This window comes from Macaca fascicularis, chromosome 14, assembly GCF_037993035.2.
Source record: "Macaca fascicularis isolate 582-1 chromosome 14, T2T-MFA8v1.1".
Classification (NCBI taxonomy): domain Eukaryota; kingdom Metazoa; phylum Chordata; class Mammalia; order Primates; family Cercopithecidae; genus Macaca; species Macaca fascicularis.
The window spans coordinates 126,394,808-126,413,901 of record NC_088388.1 but is presented as its reverse complement, the minus strand read 5'-3'; the positions used below and the strand labels follow the sequence as shown (position 1 = coordinate 126,413,901).

Genomic DNA, 19,094 nt, shown 5'->3' with positions numbered 1-19,094 from the left:
GATGGATACATAGATAGATAGATAGATAGATAGATAGATAGATAGATAGATATACATGTGTTTACATGCACACACGTCTCATATATAATGTAATTTATAATAGTGTACAATTTATATTGATGTGTTGAATTTTACATTTTTTAAATCCTGATTACTTTGGTTTCTATGCTGGAGACAGAAGTGAAAACTCGCAATTTATTTGTATATATTATTTCAGCAACTCTGTTTTCCCAGGGAAATGTTAAATTTGAGCCTTATAGAGTTCCACAATTTCTACAGTTTCTATATGCAAAGCTGAAGACTGGAAGCATACTTTCTAAGTGCATTCATTCATTCATTTGAAATAAAATAACCTGGTGAACTTGTACCAGGTGGCAGGACCATCAATGAATAATAAATGAATCCTGTCCACTTGTCACTTAAAGTCTGTCCTCCTATACTGGAATGCTTCTGTTAGCACTCCATCCCCTGATCTACTTTTTCAGTCTTCCTTGTTTCACTTTTTTTCTTGAGATGCTCACCTTTGCAACTGCCCTAGTTTCCCTTTCCCTCCAGCTTCTGGTTGGAGTTGGCCAACGAGAGACACTGGTATAAGATTGGATGGCTGCTGGAGAGAGTATTTATTACTCCCTTTATTCCCTCCCTGCCCTGCCAAGACTCCAATAATAACTACCATCTTCCTAGAGGCTACAGCACTTAGTAGATGGCTTGTCATAGCTGCAGCTTTCACCAGGTTTTGAAGTCAGTGTTCCCTCCCTTTGCCCTTTTAGGACAAGGAGTGATAAGAGCTTTCCACTCTTCCTAGTCCTGGCTTCTTCATCATTCCTTCTGGGTAACTTTATTTCTTCCCTTTCTTAAGCAAAACCCTTGTGAGTGTGCCAGCCACTTACCTCTACTTATAATCTAAGGTTGGTACCTGAGATAAAACCGACAACATGTGGATCTGACACATCTGAAGTACTGTTCTTATTTTCTTGGTCTCACCTGTGTCTGCTCAGCACTTCTATGACACAGAAAACGCTACCACATGCTGAATTCCATGTGAGTCCACGGGCTGCTATCTCCAGACACCTCCAGGCACATGCCCTGGCTTTGCAGCACCTCCTGCCACTTCCAGAACTCAGGTCAAATTCAAGGCAGGATGTGGGTCTTGGCTCCCTGTATTGACGCCAAAAAGCTCCGTGGCGTAAATCAGAAGTGCTGAGGATTAGCTCCCCTGCAAAGTGAACATGGACCAGTGGGAGAGAGAAGACGGGAGGAAACAGGGCAAAAGCTCTGATTCTCTGATCCCTCTGATACCCAGCCAGTTCTGCAATGTTCACTGTGGCCAAGCAGGTGCAAGTGTGGAGCTGTGTTTCCTCACTGTCAGGAAGCAGAGAAGCAGTGGTTGGCAGGGCAACACATCTCCTTGGATCCGCCTCCCATCTTTTCCTACTTCACTTTCCTTTTTTCTCACTCCCACTGCCCTGGGATGCTATGTTTCAAGCAGATCTCTGTGAAGAAGTTACATTTAAATTGAGACTTGATGGATAAGAAGCAAATCATATGAACAATATCTTGATGGAAGAGAATAGCAGTAACCTTTGTGTTAAGGCAGGAGAGAGTGTTTGTGGAACGGCCGGAACACCAGTGTGAGTAAGGCGTAGTGAGAGGGAGGGAATGGGGAGTGAGATAATGTCGGAGAAGATGACAAAAGGATTAAGCCCATAAATATGCTAAATTTAGTCTAAGTGCAACAAGTGAAATAGGAAATTATTGGACACATTAAACAGGAAATGGTCATAATCTGATTTGCATTTTTAAATCCTACTCCGGCTGTCATACAGAAATGGCCTTTCATGGGACAGTAGCTGAATTGAGGAAACAGAAACTTAAGGATTGTGGTAAACTTGAACTGAAGTGGTGGCAGAGACCAAGGAGAGAAGTGGAGTGATACAGAATGCATTCTGGAGGAAAAAAAAAAACATGTCCAGGTTATAAATTAGATATGGGAGCTGAGAGAACAGAAGTGCAGAGTCTGACACCAAGGCTTTTGAATTAGTAAATCAATGGATGAGGATGGGTCATTTACTGAAAGAGACACACTTTGGGGGAAGTCTAGGTGGTGAAGGAACTGGTAGTAAAGAGTTCCATTTTTTAACATGCTGAGTTTGAGGTATTTATTATACGTCAAAGTACAGATATCAAGCAAAAATTAGAAACACAGAATTGCCGAACAATATCATTGGTAGGCATTATTATAAAGTGGGTATTTAAAGTCATGGGGAAGGGTTATATCATTTAAGAATGAATGGTAGAAAAATAATAAAAGCCTATGTCAGCCCTTGCAGAACAGGAGAAGTTAGTCAGAAAAGAGATTAAGAAGGATCTGTCAGAGAGATAAGGGGAATGTATTCTCTCCATATGATTGAGAGGAGAGTGTTTCAAACAGGGAGTGATCAACTAAGTTGGATGCTGTTGGCCTGTAGAGCTACAGGAAGACGAAGAATGCTCCATTCAATTTAACTTCACGGAAATCATTGATGGCTGAAAGCAGACAATTTAGTGGAGTGGCAAGACAGAAAGTCAGAAGTGTAAGAAAAGAGAAAAAGACAACACCAAAATAACCTTTCATATTCAACAAATTGGCAAACATTAAGCAAATTAATTACACCAAGTGCTGTTGAGCATGTAAGGAAACAGGAATTCTCATACATACACTTCAGGAGGCTTTGTAAATTAGGAAAACCTGTTTTGGAAGGCAATTTGGAAATACAGGAGTCGGGGAAGTAGAGTATACTTATCAATATGACTTGGCTCTTTACTTCTCAGTATGTACCCTGGAGAAACTCGCCCACATGCACAAGTGACATGTGCAAGAGTGATCATTGAAGCCCTGGGATAATAGAGATTCAAGGGAGATGGTCTGACTGTCCATCCACATGGAATGGCTAAAATTTTCTTATTCAAACAATGATATAATATAGATAGGAAGTAAAATATAAGAAATTAATCTATATCAGTGTGAATACATTTCAAAACAAAATGTTGAGTTAAAGAGCATTGTCAATAATTGCATAATAGTAATAACAGTGGTAATTAATGAAAATTATTACTAATAGCATAAATATCATTTACAAAAATTTAAAGACATGGCATAGTGTTTAAAAAATTGTGAGTGTATATGTATATAGAAACATGAAATTTTAAAATGTTCATGGGAGAGATATACATCAACTTCAGGAAAATGGTTACCTCTAGATTGGGGAGGCAAAATATAGTAGAACAGACCTTTAGTTATTTCTGTAATACTTTAATTCTTTTTTTTTTTTTTTTTTTTTTTTTTTTTGAGACGGAGTCTCGCTCTGTCGCCCAGGCTGGAGTGCAGTGGCGCAATCTCGGCTCACTGCAAGCTCCGCCTCCCGGGTTCACGCTATTTTTTGCAGTTTTATATATGTTTGGAATATTTCTTCATTCTTAGTTTTTTAATAAATGATAGCTGGGGAGGTAGAGGAAATGAGTCTAGAGAATTTGATCAGAGAATTTGTCTCCTGGTTGATCTCATCAAGATCTCTAACTTTAAGCAGCATCTGTGTGTGGACTCTGTCTCCCCTGAGAGGTAGGCTGATATGTACATACTTCTATTCCACATCTCCATCTGGATATCCAATGGATCTTCCAAACTTAGCCTAACAAGTTTTTGATTCCTCACTCTTGCTCCCAACAAAACTTGCTCCTCTTTGTTTCCTCACCTGCGTAACCAATCCCACTCTCCACCCAATTTCCCCGGCCCCAACTTTAGGTTGTATTCATAATTCATCTCTCTCTCTCTCTCTCTCTCTCTCTCTCTCTCTCTCTCACACACACACACACACACACACACACACACATCTCTGCTGTTAGCAAGTCATTTTGATGTTAGCTCAAAATATAAATCTTATGGCCACGTTCACTGGCTCATGCCTGTAATGCCAGCACTTCAAGAGGCCAAGGTGGGAGGATTGTTTGAGGTTAGTAGTTTGAGACCAACCTGGGCAAAGTAATGAGGACCCCATTTCTATAAAATATTTTTTAAAATTACCTGGGCATGATGGTGTGTGCCTGCATTCCTAGCTACTTGGGAAGCTGAGACAGTAGGATTGCTTGAGCCAAGAAATTTGAGGTTATAGTGAGATGATCATTCCACTATACTCTAGCCTGTCTCAAAAAATCTGTATCTATGTTTCTATATCTATCTGTCTATACCTATTTATATATCTCCAGAATCTACCATTTCCCACCACTTCAACTGTTGCCATCTTAGTCCAAGCCACTGTCTTCTCTTCCTTGCTCTGTGGCAATGGATGTTTCTTTTGTTTCTCATTCTAACTCTATAGTTCAACAATAGACTGGTATCTTTTAAAATGTAAATCACAGCCGGGCGCGGTGGATCACGCCTGTAATCCTAGCATTTTGGGAGGCTGAGGCAGGCAGTTCACGAGCTTAGGAGATCGAGACCATCCTGGCTAACACAGTGAAACCCTGTCTCCACTAAAAATACACACACACACAAAATTAGTCCTGCGTGGTGGCATGCACCTGTTGTCCCAGCTACTTGGGAGGCCGAGGCAGGAGAATTGCTTGAACCTGGGAGGTGGAGCTTGCAGTGAGCCGAGATTGTGTCACTGCACTCCAGCCTGGGTGACAAAGCAAGACTCCATCTCAAAACAAAAAAAAATAATAAATGTGAATCACATCATGCCACCATCCTGGTCAAACTCACGAAAGAAACAAAATACAGGTTCCTTTCTGTGGTCTCCATAAAGCCAAAGGAATTTTTATATTTTATAGAATCTCAAATAATATTTGTTGGATAAATAAATGAATGGGAGAAAACATTACTGAAGGAATAAGGAACTTGAATTGGTGCAAGATCATGGGCACAAGTGGAGGAGCCAGCATTTAACAGTAGGTGAAATATCACTCCAGCATAACAAGAGAAATGCTGGAGGAGATGGTTGATGCTTTGGTGGAAGGAGGTAAAGGATTTCCTGCTTGATGGGTTTTATTTCCTCAGTGAAGTGTGAGGCCACGCCAGCAACTGCCAGGATGTGTGGCATGTAGGATATATGTAAGAAGAGAGGAGAAAGCATGCGTCAAAGAACACAAAATCAAAATTTCTGCCAAAGTAGGATTTTCAACATGTTTACTGCCTATTATGGCTTAGTATTTATGAATTTAGTATTAATCCAGTCATCCTCATCAAACCATTTTCTTGTAATATTTAACTGCTTGAGTGCAGGCACAGAAAAGATGGAAAGTTAGTTCTGATGAGCTGGAGTTTTTACTGGAGTAGAAGAGAGAAAGGAGGGAGGGAATAGTAGATAATGATTGTATCTAATGATGGATCATAAAATCTAAACTGGGCAAAGAGTACAGTGAAGATAGGAGGGAGGTTAGGAATAGAGAGAACTGATGGTGTTCATGGATTGGAGATTTAGATGTGATATGAACTGCAGCAGAGTGAGAATTAGATACAGGAATACTTGGTATAAAGATTACAAAGGTGAAACACCAGTGTGATATTGACAAATGTATGTTTGATATTTGTTTTTTGTTTTATTTTGTTTTGTTTTGTTTTTTGAGACGGAGTCTCGCTCTGTCACCCCGGCTGCAGTGCAGTGACCAGATCTCAGCTCACTGCAAGCTCCACCTCCCGGGTTTTTATGCCATTCTCCTGCCTCAGCCTCCTGAGTAGCTGGGACTACAGGTGCCTGCCACCTCGCCCGGCTAGTTTTTTTGTATTTTTTTTAGTAGAGACAGGGTTTCACTGTGTTAGCCAGGATGGTCTCGATCTCCTGACCTTGTGATCTGCCCGTCTCGGCCTCCCAAAGTGCTGGGATTACAGGCTTGAGCCACCGCCCGGCCTGTTTGATATTTGACCCAATTTCCTGGCATACAATTCCTAAAATCCTTGGAATCTTGAAAGTGCTGTCTTTTGTGTTTGCTAGTGATTGATTGATAGCTTCAGGACGGGGCTGGTCACCAGAACGACCAACGCAGACTAATGCTTACACCAGGATGAGAGGGCTGGGACTTTCAGTTCTACTCCCCAGACTCCAGGGAAGAGAGAGAAGCTAAAGGTTAAGTTGATCACCAATGGCCAATGGTTTAATAAATCATGCCTAGGAAATGAAGCCTCCACAAAATCCCAAAAGTTCTAGATTCTGAGAGCTTCTGGAGGTTCCTGGAGGGTGGTGGGCCCGAGGAGGGTGTGGAAGTGCTTCACCCCTTCTCCCTACCTCACTCTGTGTGTTTCTTCATCTCTACCCTTTGTAATAGCCTTTGTAATAAACTGGTAAACATAAGTGTCTCTCTGAGTTCTATGAGCTGATCTAGCAAATTGATGAAATCTAAAGAAGGGGTTGTGGGAGCCCTAACTTGAAGCCAGTGTCAGAAGTCAGAAGTCCCTGAGGCCCAGACTTCAGACTGGTGTCTGATGGAGAGTGGGGCAGTCTTGTGGGACTGAGCCTTCAGCAGGTGGGATCTGACACTGTTGCCAGGTAAATAATGTCAGAATTGACTTGGACTACACCAACTGGTGTCTGCTGCAGAACTGACTGGTGTATGGGGAAACCCCATCCTTCACATTTGGTCACAGAAGCTTTCTGTGTTGATTGTTGAGTAAGAGACTAGAAGAAGCATTGTGAGTCTGAGCGTGAGTTTCTTCTTCAGAACTGGCAGTCAGGGGACTGATTGGCTGATTGTAGGAAAGGTCATTGAAACAGAGGGGATTAGGGTATTGAGCTATATTAAAGAACAATTGAAAATGTTGAATGTTAAAGAAAAAAAGTCCAGTCTTCAGAAAGACAGAGAAGGTTACTAAAAAGCAATCAGGAAGGGGCAATGCCATTAACATAAAGGTTTGTTTGTTTATTCATTTGTTTCAGGAGGAAATGGGGAAGGGAGACATCTAGAAATGTCACTAAAGACAAAAGATTATACTCACCCTATTTTCCGCATGAAGGAATACAGTCTCACAAATAAACCATCGCTTTTTGAGATGTGGCAGAGAAACAGCATTCTCAGGTAATCATGATGCAATGTATATATATATATTAAATTATCACATGCACATCTTAAATATATACAATTTTTGTCAATTAAATATTTTTAAAATAAATAAGAGATTTTGTTCTGTTTGTTCTGGTATTACCCAGTACAAAAACTATTACTTTTGTCAATGCTTCCATAACTTGGGACAAAGTTTCTTATTTGTTCACTATATTCTCTCTAGTGTTACTTCACCTTTTGAGGATCAAAACCAAAATAGCCTGATATGGTTTTACTAGCTGTAAAAATGCATTTTTCCTTTGGTATTTGATACTTGCAAAAATAAGAGTTAATAAAGCAGCAAGATATCTGCCTATTGTTGTGTTTAGGGAAATAAAAAACTAATCAGCTATTTAAAAAAATTCAGAATGCTAGCCTTTGGTATCCCCTACTGTTTGATTTTGGGCAAATCATTTAACATGTTTGTTCTGAATTTTTAACCTGTAATGTAAGCTGGACCGTATGATCTCCAAGCATCTACCTAGGTCTAGAGTCCTATTTCTTTGTATTTATCCTATTTACCACATTGCCTTCTGTATTTTACCAGTTTTCAATTATTTTGGAATTATATCTGCTATTTGCTAAAAATGAACTTTAAATAACTGAGATCCATGTGGTTTTCTTCTGCTTCCCAAAAGACGAAATTGGTGGAAATACAGTAATCTCTACAGATAACTCTTGGTTAGCCACACTAATAGAACTTAGCATCATCGATGAGAATTCAAATATTAAGTAATAAAAAAAGTTTATATTTGAGTTTGGACTACACCTTGATTTACTTATTTTGCAGGTATACTTTCTGAATTACACCATTATAAACTAAGCATTATAAATTAAATATTCACATTCTCTAGGTAATTATCAGCTGAGAGGTATGAGGATGAAGAGTTCTGAACTTTCTAATAGAAGAAGAAAGACCAGACTGTAATTAAATAATTTAAAAATGCATAATATGTCACAACAATAATAACAGTAATACTAGTCAACAAATGAATCCGTTGGATAATGGAAAGTTAACTAAATAAACTTGTCTCTGTTTGCCATCCCCAACTTGAAATAACCTAGGGCACAAATATGTTAGCACAGTACCTGGCACAAAACAACTCAATAAATATTGATTTTTCTCTTTTTTTCTTGATTATTAATACAGGTTCCTTTTTTATTTTCTTAATTTATATGAAGGTCACTTCTTCTCTATTGATTTGAATTCTTGTAGAACAAAGAGATTACAAATACAAAAAGAAAATGTTGAAACCTTGTTCTAAAGGAGAGCTTAATGTGACAATAAGAACAGTTTCCCTTGCAGTAAAAATACTGTTAGGAAGTGTGTGGACTCAAAATTCGCATCAAACCTATTTATTTTGCAGATATGGGGTAAATTTCCCCGTTAGTCACTAAGATAGGCATATAAGTTACCATGACAATAATTATTATAAGCAACCAGTCTTCAAATGGATAGTTTGAACATAATACAATATACTTTAACAAATGGGATTTTAACACTCTCTAGGTATTTTCTCTGCTGTGTGAAATGCACTGTGTGAAATCTCTTTGTTCAGCTCAGACAGGTCGTTTGTCAAATTCCTCCTCATTATTAAAAATGTATTCAGTGGCATTTAATGAGTACATATGGATTCAGAAATGATCACAAATCAAAATTTCAAAAGTCATATTTTTATCTGCACTCTCCGAGGCTATGAATATGTAGCAGGCCCTTAATGTGGACTATTGTTAGTGCTCAAACAGGATCTGATTCTTATCACTGAGATTTTATAGCCCTCCTTTTTCAAGTAAGGAAGTTACAGAACCCAAAGAGATAGAGTGAGTGTCTGTGAAAGAAACCCCGAGAATGGGGATTCTAACCTCAAATTGCAGTCCCCATTCAACTATTCTTTCATTTAATGACTTTGTAATTAATATTTGCTAATTTATTATTTTGTTTAGAAACTGTTTATGAAGTGTTTGCAAATAAATTATGCTCTGTAAGTACTACAGTATTAATAGTAACAATAATTATTGTGTGAATAAGTGTAATTTGAAATAGAATTCTTGGATTCCCATTTTGAAGCGTTGCTTTTTCTCTTTGCACAGTCAGAAGAGTACATCACAAAATTAGGCAGTGGGAAAATTCCCTTTTCAAAACCATACAGAGAGAGAGGCCTCACAGATCTTACCTAAACCGAAAAGATCGATGGTAATAAGGCTTACTGTTTATCATAGCAGAATATTTCACAGAACTAAGAACAAAGGCAGTTTATGAAAATCTCACTTATTTGGTCCAGGTTCTATTCCAAGAATACCTTTAAAATGTGGTTCACTAAAGGATAAAAATATTTGCAGGAGTGGATACAGCTGTCACCTAAAACTACACATAAACATGAAAGGAATGTAGGCAGGATTTTAAACCAAAGACACTCACCCTAGTCTGGTCCATAAAAACTCTCCTCACAGCTCTTCTTGCTCTTTTGCCTTCTGCTGACTTGTTGCAGTTGGATACAGAGACTGGAAGCTACAGTTCAAGGTGATAGAGCCCAAAAAAGGTAGAGCTGGGATCCTCCAACCATTGTTTGAATGACAGCTGCTTGCTTGAAAATTTATGTGAGCAAGATATGTACTTCTACTTGAGTGTGTGTATGTTTGTATAAATATATGTAGACACACATTTACATATATACACACGTGTGTTTTTATATATGTGTGTGTGTGTGTGTGTGTGTGTGTGTGTATATATATATGGTCTTAGTCCTTTTTGTGCTGCTATAAGATAATAGTTGAGACTGGGTAATTTAAAAGAACAAGAATTTATTTCTTACAGTTCTAGTGGCTGAGAAGTCCAAGGTTGAGGGGCCGATATCTAGTGAGGGCTTTCTTGCTGCATCATCTGATGGCAGTCGGTAGAAGGGCAAAAAAGCATACTTGTGGGAGAGAAAGGATGCCAAACTCATTTTTTTTTTTAAATTAGGAACTTACTCCTGTGATAACGTACTCCTGGAACAATGGCATTAATCCATTCATAAGGATTCCTTGTGACATAATTACCTCTTAAAGGCCCCGCCTCTCAACAGCCTTGCATTGGGGATTAAGTTTCCACACGTGAACTTTGGGGAACACATTCAAACCTTAATATGTATCCATACAGTATATATAAATAATGTATATAAATAATTTGTAACTATATATTGAGTACTACGTAAGTATATCAATGCAAATTATATATACATATATTAAGTTATGTATTATATAATTATATATAACTTAAATCATAACATAATCATATATAATATACATAATAGTTTAGTTCTCAGAGTGACTGCTTTCATTATGTGTAATATACAGTACCATATCATATAATTATATATAATCCTTATACACATTATTATATGTTATATTTATATATGTGGTCATGCTACATAAAGATATTTCAATCAATAATGGACCACATGTATGACAGTAGTTGTATAAGATTATAATGGAGCATATAGAGAAACCCGATATTGTCATTGCAGATCAAGTAGGGGAAATTATTGGTATTTAGTAATGGTGCTGGGATGTTTGGTTTTCCGTATTTAAAAAAATGTATATATAAATATATGTACCATCTGGGCTTGTGTAAGTGCACTCTATGATGTTGCACAACAATGAAATCACTTAACAGTGCGATTTCCCAGAATGTATCCCCATCGTTAGGTCGTGTTATGATCATGTGCCTGACTGTATATAATCATAAAAATAGCAAGTATGAGAACTACATTAGGATCAAACTTCCAGAATTACAGTGCAAGGTCAGAATGAGCCAGCAACGTGACCACCTTGATGCCAAATACTGAGCATTTATCTAGTGCTTTTACCTCCTCATTGACAAAGGACAGGATTGGTGCTGCCATCAAGATGACACTATAGCCTGCAGATGGAGATCATGTGCCAATAACAACATAGACAGGAGCATCACAGGGCAAGGATTATGGCAGGTGTTGACAGCTGTCTCTCAAGTTACTTCTTTGTAATCATTTGCAGGAGACAAATACAGGCAGCTACAGCCCAAGGCTCGCTGCTGAGCTGCTTCCAGCCCTTGCTAAACCAGGGTAGCATTACAGGCTACCTCCAGTTCTACAGACTTTGCCACTAAAAGCCCTGTCAATACCAGATATACACTGGGCTTGTACAGGCTATGTTCACCTCTGTAACTCTTCTGTGTTTAACAGCAGGGCAGCTAACTTCATCATCCTTCACTGGATTTTCCTTTTCGGCTTACATCTCCAAGAAGATTCTAGTCCTGTAATATCTTTCTTTTTCCCTCTATTTACTACAGGGCTATGTCTAAATGTGATTAGATTTACTCCATGCCAGTGCTTCTTGGGTCTAAAGTCACAAACTGCTAACAGGTAGATCTGAGAGATGCTCAACAATTCTGCCTTCCTATTTTGCCTTTCTATTTCTCTCGCAAGTCAATGCAGTGTAAGTTAAAACCAATTTCTTTCTTTCTCAGACAGACACTGCAGCCATTACATTGGGGGTTAAATGGTTTTCACTCTCCTAAAATGGTTAAGATGCCTGTGTTATTGGGTTACTTCAGCTCCCTTGATCCACATCCTGTTGCCAGCGAAGGTCACCAAGATTTTGGAAGCAGAGTAATGAAGTCTTAGGGGCCCTGGTTTTATTTAAGTAGTGTCAGCACATCATTGGTGGTGAAAAACCTACAAGGTGTGATACCTCTTCTGGATTCTCAGAGCCCAAGCTGAGACTACAGGAGTTCACAGTAGAAGTTTATTTTCCACTCGAAATGTAGTTTCTATTCTTAGGTTTACATCCAAAGACACAGAAGATCAAGGCTTCCAATGGCCCTTCAGAATGCTGTAGTAACGTCGACCCTAGTGACCTGAGATTGTTGATGTATGAGACTCTTTTCCCCTATTCTTCAGCATGTTAGGGAAGAAGATTTTCAAAACTTTTCTGTGTAGCCTGTCTATATGTCCATACTGAAATTCAAGGCATTCCCCATAATGTCTAACTCCAATCCTTCCTTTTAAGTCTCTCTGCCTTCCTTTCCTCCTCTCCGTTATTCAGCAATAGTGAGGCAGTCCGCTCAACAATGCCCTATTCAAATCTATTCCCTGCTTCCCTAGAAAAAAAAATGCTACAATTTGACCACCGAAGGGAAGCATCACACATTTTACGTGTAAAACATCCCATCTTCATAATTTTAATCTTTTTTTTTGGTCTTGTATCACCAATATTGAAGTACAACTAAGGAGAATTAGAGATTTGGAGTGTGGGCTACATGTTACTGGCTTTTGCTGGACTTTTGGGACAGAGAGAGTGGAGGATGTCTTCAGCTCCAGTTATGCAATGATACTGAGCTCCATGCTCAGATACAGGAAACAGAGGAAAGGATAGCTACCCAGAAACCAAGAACAGTCTTCGGGTTAGGTGGATTCCTTAGGGACACAGCTGCTAAGTAGGAGAAAAACAGCACAAACCAAGTCTTCTAATTCTTTGGCCTGTTCTCCAGTCCTCATTCACAGAGGAAGTGGCAAGGATCCAAGGAACAGCTTTTGCTAATTATTAGGCATTTTCACTCAGGCTGTGTTCATTTTCCCAGGGTGATATAACTAAGTGTATGATTTTATTCTTGCTTATTTATCTGGTTACTTGTTAGCTCTTCATTTCCTTACTGTTTCCTAGTTTGGATTCCAAAACACCTTTCTAATGCCACTTCCTTGCTTACTAAGCTTCATTGACTCTCTATTGCTTATAAAATAAAATTGCATGCACAATTAACTATAATACAGTAAGCTAATAGTAGCATGTATTGAGCCCTTTTTAAGTAAGCTGTGCTGTGTGCCTTCTGTGTATGACACCTAAATGTCACAACTACCTTGCAGGGTAACTGTTTTATTCCCATTCCACAGATGAGGGTTCCGAGGCACTGAGAGGCAAGAGGCTTACTCACTGTCAAAGAGCTCCTAAGTGGTAAAGCCAGAATTTAAACTCAGATTCTTTTGAATCCAAAGTCATTACCCTCATATTAAAGTATGTCATTGTGCTCATTGGTCAGTTCATTCATTTACTTAATTGACGTTAATGACACTTGTAGCAACAAAATATTATGGGAAGGCAAAAAAGGGAGCAATTAAATCAGAGACATTTAGAAGGGCGAAAACTTTAAGAATAAATAGAACTGAGTCAAGTGCTGAAAGTTCATGTAAGGTGTGGACTGGCTTTTGGAAGATGGTTTTTCTAGGATAGTGAGCATGAAAAAATAAATAATCAGTCCACAGAAAATAGAAAAAAAAAATAACCCACTTAAACCCTATGACAAATGTTTCTTTCTTCGATTCAGCCCAACTCTACTGAGTTTCAAAATAAATGTATGATTCAATTTAATGTCCTTTGCAAAAAGCATGTTGGTTTGGGAAGATGACGATGCATATATTATGTTAGAAATGTATAGTTTCCTAAAGAGGCATTTCTTTATAAGACAATGGGTCTTACAAGACTACAGGAAAGGACATACATCTGGGGAATTGTCAGAGATGTCACCTGATTCTTCCTTTCACTGGACTCTTCTAGTAGATGAAGCATACTAAACATTTTTTTTTTTTTTTTTTTTTGAGACGGAGTCTTGCTCTGTCGCCCAGGCTGGAGTGCAGTGGCTGGATCTCAGCTCACTGCAAGCTCCGCCACCCAGGTTCATGCCATTCTCCTGCCTCAGCCTCCCGAGTAGCTGGGACTACAGGTGCCCGTCACCTCGCCCAGCTAGTTTTTTGTATTTTTTAGTAGAGGTGGGGTTTCACCATGTTAGCCAGGATGGTCTCGATCTCCTGACCTTGTGATCTACCCGTCTCGGCCTCCCAAAGTACTGGGATTACAGGCTTGAGCCACCGCGCCCGGCCGCATACTAAACATTTTGAGTGGGTACTGTTGGAAGGGAGAAAGGCCCCTGATGAGAATCACGTGGACAGGAATCTCCTTTGTCAGTGAGCCCCTGGCATTACATGACCATGGCCATCTTACACTCATCATGGGCCACTTCTTAGGTCTTCGTATGCCCACTGCCCCCATATAACTTGCCTTTGAAAATGTCTATTTTGTGTGAGAACTGGGAAGTGGAGACATGAGTTTCACGTAGTGTGTTCATTTGCAGAGGCAGTGAGTGATGCTTCATTCTGAAACAAACGTGTGAGTGAAAAACAAACAATCCACTCAGACTAAACCTATCTTCCAGCGTCCCTCCTGAACCTAAAACAAACAGTCGACTCAGACACAAAACAGATGCACATTATCCTGTCAAATTCTGCTCTCCTTAACTCAATTTAGCATGGTGACTGCAATCTTTTTTTCTTTTCTGTGTTGGTTGTCATTCTACCTGGGACTGCTGAGAAATAAAGTTTGTTCTTTCCCACAACTCATATATGTCCAAATATGAAATTTTCATGATTTTATTCTCTTCTCTTACGCTTCCACTTCCAACACACACATCAAATCATGTGAGGTGAGCTGGGGGCAATTGCTCTTAGTGCACTGAGCCAATGGACACATATTTTACGTTCCATTTTAAGTCCTACTTAAAATTTCTTCCTTAGGATAAGGTTGGTCTTTTCTGATATATATATATTTTTTTACTTTTTTAATATATTATTTTTAGAAACTCGGAAGGCACAAGATGATCCTTGAGAGATTCTCTTAACATTATTTACTCTATTTCAGAGAAATGGCTGGGAAAATATACTTCACAGTTGTACACGATCATTCAACTTGCAATGAAATACTTGTTGAATCTATTGGACTAGATAAATGTGAAAGCCAAAAGAACACACCAAAAACTGTACACTCCTATTATTTCTCCTTTTTCACCGTGGTTTCACCAATTCAGAAAGCAGACCGTAGCTTTGGCGGTTGGAGCTCTTGAAACTTATACTGCTAAGTAATAGATAAGGGATAAGTTGAAGCCGTCTCTCTGCCTCTCATTTCCTTAGACTCCATATGTTTAATAGCTCCTGCAAAGCTTTCCATTGTACAGACTCTTAATGCAGCTGTCGTAAGTGCAGCCATAAGAATTTCCTCTGATAAGAATGATCACAGAAAGCAAAATACCTGTTTTCCCGTTCTCATGCATTTACTTACTATGTAGGTAACCTTCAGCAAATCATGTTTTTTTTTGTTTGTTTGTTTGTTTGTTTTTTCCTGGGCTTTCTGTATCCTCAGCTTGAAAAAGAAGACCAGATGCTCTTTGGGGCTCTCCAAGCTCTAATCTTATGATCACAGTCTCTGGTGGGGTGATATCCACTATCAACATCAACTTGAATGAGTCTTTTCTCCATCTAAGAAAAAGCAAACTAAGAGAGCTTGAAAACTGCATATAATAATATCATAAAATTCACAGGCTGAAATTGCAGGGTCCAACATTGTTAGGTAGATGATAGGGGAAGTCCATGATTTAGAAGCGGAAGCAAGAGATTTAGAAGTAGAAGCTGCTCCCAGTCTCTCATCCATCCACCCAGAGACATTGTAACGATCATTTACCTAGGCAGCCCAATGTTTCAGTTTCCTCCTCAGTTCCTGTTTATGTAGAAACTAAGGTTTTGAAGTTATCCTAATGTTTTATTTTATTTGTTTTGTTTTATTTTGGCCTAGCATCTCAGGGCTTCAGAGGCAGATAATTGTATATGTTCAGGCCAAAACTGGAGAGTGTCACTATTTCCCTTCCTTTTCTATGAAATTTCCTGTCCTAGATTTTTAACTCTTTATCCTTTTCTCCCTTTGTATGTCTCAAGTTACACATTTTGGTCTGGCCATGGCTTTCCACCTGCCCGCTCTATAGCTCTTAAGAGTGGCCCCACATGTTCTGTCCCAGATTCATTACTGAAGGGACTCTGCCGCAGGAAGGCATGTGGCCTCAGGTACTCCTTAGTGCTAAATTTAACTTTATGCTTGCTATCTCCGTACGCCATTTCCCTTCGCTGTTTGTGCCTGCGTTTTCCTCATATGAAATGGAGATAATAACACTTGCCTTCTGCAGCCCACCAGGGTGTTATGAGGATTAATTAAAGTTCTTTGAAGATGACAAGTCCTGAGCATAGTTATTATTAGCTAAGCAACCTGCCTGTTTTAATATTAAGGGTCTTGAGGAAGGGCAGATGAGCTCCTTTAAGCATAACCCTCACTCCCTTTTTTCCCATATTACTTTTTGCCAGCTCCAGCATGCAGAGAACCTGAGGGTGTTCTTTGCAAAATGTGCTTTTTCAATAGGATTAAACTGCATAAATAATTGAAAAGTGGCAATGCGCCTGAAGAGTGGAGAGCACCTTCTCATTACTTCCTGCCTTCCCAACCACCTCCGTGGAACCCTAAGAGCCCTCTAGTTTCCTAAGGCGAACTGCAGAGGCTGGTGTGAATTAATTCTTGGCATATACATACCATTTTGTTCACTTCAAAATATTTTACAAAATATACATTTTTAAAAAACCCATACATTAGGCTCATTGATTCTCACTTCCATGATGGAAAAACTGAGGTATAAATATATGAACCCATTTGCCTAAAGACACAGAGGGAAAACAAAGGCAAAAGCCTCATTCTTAAACTCATGGATTATTAGGTTCAAAGATCCAAGTAGTTTAAATAATGGCATTTTGAAATTTAGAGTTGCCCATCTCTGGCCTTAGTTCTACTCTTTAGGGTAGCACCAGTTTGCTGGCTTTTCAGCCCTGGAAGTAATGAAAACCTAAAAGGCGGCTGTCAGGCTTCTGGCTGTTCCTCATAATGGTATGTCTTCTCATTATCAGGTAGAACATTCCTCTTTCGTGTGTCCATTCTATTCACTGTTCTATAAAATCTCACCTCTTCTCTCTGAGTCTTCTTAAAGTGTGATGCTCACAATATATACTGAGTACTCTAGATACAGTCAGACTAGCATGGAGCAAAATGAGATTTTACCTCCCTTATTCCAGACTCTGTTCTATCTTACACAATGACACGTCATACTCATGACTCCTATTACATTTAACATCAGCTAACATTGCCACATCATTTTCACCTCCTGCTAGCCAAGGAATTTTTTGTTTATCTTTTACTGATTCAATTGATTTTTACCTATATGCAAGACTTCACATGTATAGATAATTATTTAGCATTCTAGTCTTCCCTTGTTTTTCTCAGCTTGATTAAATCGTTATCAACTCTGACTTTCATGTAGCCTGTGAGCTCACTCTTTTTACCAGCAGTGGTAATGATGATCCCTTTATTTCCTTTATTGCCTTTGCAGATTGTCTAGTCTGCAAAGGAAGACAACTCAGGAAAAATAAAAGCAAGACAGAAGCAGAAGGAATGGAAGTTAGGAAGTGAATAAAATGTAGAGAGGATAGTGATAGTGGAGAGAAAGACAATTTAAAATTTTCTCATTTCCTAACATACCTTTCTAAAGATGTGAACATTGCAAAAGAGGAAGAATTTCCTTTTTCCCAGAGCACACAGTAGGAGCATGACTAAGATGAGATGAAATGTGCAAATATTGAATTTTGCAGACATTTTCTCTAACTTGTTATAACTTCATTTTCCCTGTGCCATTTCACCTTCATGTTGCTCATCAGGATTCCTGAAAGGGTCTCAGTAACTTGGAGCAAAAAGTTTCTGAATGGATCCTATAGGAGAATCATACTTCCTTTTTTATTCCTGGGAGTCCTTTTCGATGCGGATGCTTTTCTGTTATTTTCCGTGGATCTGGATGGCAGTGTCACTTACTCTCAGGCTATTAGTTTCCTGACTACTGAGCTTTCTTTGGCTATTATAAGTTCACCCCTCTATCCTCATTTGGAAATGCAGGGATTGTCTACAGGGATTGTCTTTCATTTCTATTTTTATTAAAAAAAAATTTAATGCATTGCCATTTTACCCTCTTGCCTGCAATGATTGCAGAAAGAACCAAACAGCAGCCAAGAAGAGTCCTAAGTAATCCTTAGAGAAATAAGTGAAGTCATAATTGGATAATCTGCAACCAACAATTATTATCTGGGTTACAGTCTTTTTGAGTGTACCTTCATGCCAGCGTGGGGCGGTATAAATAGACATGTGCTCTGGGAGAAGGAAGAACGAAGCCCAGAGAGAGAAAACAAAGTAGAAGGTAAAGAGTTTCCTGTGAAGAGTCAAAGCTTTAAAAAAATTAAAGCTGTAACACCACAAAGATTGCCTTTTGAATTGTACAAGTGAGATTCTCATCTCTGAAATCCAGTTTAGGTTAATGGCCTGAGGAGACTCTTGGCTTCATCCTTCCACAAATGTATAAATTAGATTTGAATGGTGCTTGCCGGAGGCTCTCCGCCCATCTCGGAGAAAAGGCATGATGCCATTATTTTCCTTAAATAAACAATAATAATTTAGCAATATAATTTAAAATCTATTAGCAATAATAATTGTTGATAGTAAAATAATGTAAGTCATATTAAAATAATTTAAACCAGTAAAATAGGAATACCAATCATTTACTTCTTTCCTTCTTATTTGATTGTGGATTCAGAGAAAATGGTGCCAGTGATGTAAGTTTCCATCAAACAATATGCCAGTCGGGGGAGATGAATTAACTGGGCAGATTTCACCGCTACCCCCACTCTGTACTCCTTTCTCCTCATACCCATCTCTTTGGTACACAAATGCTGACCTTGCCATTAAATATCTTACAGTTGTTAATCCCTGCTGCCTTTAACCTCTGAGTGACATTTCCATTTCCTGCTTAGATACCCAAGGAGCATTCTATTGGCAGTGAAACCTGGTTAGAAATACGTAGCCAGGCAAGGGGAGGTGGGGGGAACAGACAGGCCTGTCTCCGGTGCATCTCGTGGTGTTATAGCTTGTTTGTAAGCCTGGGACTGCTGCCTGGGAAGCAGAATTTTCATCAAAGTTTAGGGATACAAGGTCCTCACTTTTTCTCCTGAGGAGGATTTTTTTTCCTACCTTAAGGATTTTCAGAAGGCTAATTTAAGCCCTAGAAGAAAAAAAAAATAAGCTAGAGATCTAGAGATTGCAGGAAG

At 38.9% G+C, this 19,094-nt stretch overlaps 1 long non-coding RNA gene across 6 annotated transcripts in view; it reads left to right on the top strand.

Moving 5' to 3' along the window:
* The window catches only part of LOC102128208 (uncharacterized), a 311,614-nt gene that overhangs the window by 9,744 nt on the left and 282,776 nt on the right, over window positions 1-19,094 (top strand). For all 6 annotated transcript variants that reach the window (XR_006692095.3, XR_006692094.3, XR_006692096.3 and 3 more), the window contains one exon: window positions 6,909-7,047. This is a non-coding gene — a long non-coding RNA (uncharacterized lncRNA). The remainder of the gene's footprint in view (window positions 1-6,908; window positions 7,048-19,094) is intronic.